Raw genomic sequence first — 1591 nt, 5'->3', positions numbered from 1 at the left:
AGCTGGGACCGTTAGGTGACGCTCCGGCAGCGACGGAGAAGCAGCGCCTCGACCGCCGCCCGCCCCCATTTCCACACTGGGCCGCCTCTCCTCAAACGCCAGAGGCGGGCTACAAAAGTTGGCCCCGGGGCCACCCAGCACCTGCCCACGTGCCGCGGAGGCTCGCTCCCGGGTCTCCCCCGGTTCCCTCCCCCCGCCGCCCTCGACCGCTAGGTCACCTATTACCGGTGGGAGGGGAGACAGGCTGCTATTTAAACGCCCGCGGAAGTTGAGGCACCCCCACTGGCGGGTGCCGTGCACCTGCCTCCCGCCGCCGCGCTCCGCCACTTTGAGCAGCAGCCGCGTCCTCAGCCCCGCCTCCTGCCCGAAGGCGGGCGGGGGGGAGCGGGAAGGAGGTGGAAGGGATCGAATTTCTCCAGCAAATGGGACCGTTCCGACAGGATTCGGTTCCCCGGTCAACATTCCACATTCCATCCCTCTCCCGCATTTGCAAGCCAATGCCGAGCCACCCGGAAAGCCTGCTGGCTACCGAACAACAGCCCCCAACTCGCAAACACAGACTCACAGGCACAAGACACGTGCACTGAAGGGCTCTGCAACTTGCAGACCCGGGGTACACACTACACGTTCATTTAAGGAAGCAAGGAGACCAAGAGACCCCACCCCCACAATTTGCAGATGGTGCCAAAGGTTGCAATTTGCAAACCCCTTTAAGTTCATGATTAATCGGTACTTTGCTCTACCAACCGCCAACTCCTACCCCATTTCATCGATGAAGGGGTTTTACACTTTACAAGCAGTCGCGCTGTAAGTAAAAGATCTGACCACTGGAAGCTCAATTCGGAAGAATTGCCAAGCTGTCCCTCCACCCCCGCCCCCCACCCCCCTCTCACTGCCCTTGAATTGATGCAATGAATATTTTGGACATGTGGCGACGCGGTGACAAGAGCCAGGGCTGCGGCCACCACACACAAATGTACCTACACACACCTATGTTTGGACAAACCCAGTCCCACCACACACACGGTCTCACACACTCTGGATTCATATATGTACGCGAACCTGCGTTCTGCCATTGCCATCTGTCTACCAAGTTGCTACTATGCTTTCCACTTTCATGCAGCCTAATGCACTTTGGCTTTCTATTAAAAAAAAAAAAAAACCTATAAACTAAAGGCAACTTAAACTGGGCTTCTGCTCCTAATGATGATTCACCTGAAAACCGCATGTTCTTCGCAAATCCAAAAGAAGAAATAGCTCTAAGTCTTCAGCCCCCCAAATTTGAAAAAAAAATCATAATAAAACTTACTGATCCAACATAGATCAATTCTCAGGATCCAAAAATCATCCTCTCCTCCTCCTCCTCTGGCCCCCACCCCGGCAATGCCCAAGTTACTGGTGGGATAGTAACGCTGCGCTCAGCGGCTGCCTCCCTCCCTCCTAGCTACATATCGAGAACCCAATCTTTTGGCGCCATATTAATGACGTACTATATTATTTCCACTAGGCAGCGACCTTCAGCATTAAATTACTCCCGAGAACTCCCGAGCAAAGCAACAAAACCATCAAATATGGCTGAGCCTCTCGGCTC

The 1591-nt window shown here is 54.4% G+C and overlaps 1 protein-coding gene across 4 annotated transcripts in view; it reads right to left on the bottom strand.

Annotated features, from left to right (window-relative positions):
* Positions 1 to 1591, bottom strand: part of JADE1 (jade family PHD finger 1) — a 75063-nt gene extending 73472 nt beyond the window's left edge. Inside the window, exon 1 of one of the 4 annotated variants that reach the window (XM_011935605.1) lies at positions 1310 to 1591. The gene's annotated coding sequence lies outside the window, so the exon portion shown is untranslated. Of the gene's footprint in view, positions 1 to 218; positions 353 to 1309 lie in introns of those variants that run through there. The other 3 variants (XM_011935608.1, XM_011935606.1, XM_011935607.1) reach the window with 3 other exon arrangements.

This window comes from Colobus angolensis, unplaced genomic scaffold (assembly GCF_000951035.1).
Source record: "Colobus angolensis palliatus isolate OR3802 unplaced genomic scaffold, Cang.pa_1.0 Scaffold145, whole genome shotgun sequence".
Lineage (NCBI taxonomy): Eukaryota > Metazoa > Chordata > Mammalia > Primates > Cercopithecidae > Colobus > Colobus angolensis.
Note: the sequence above shows the minus strand (reverse complement) of the source record. Positions and strands in the feature narration are given on the sequence as shown.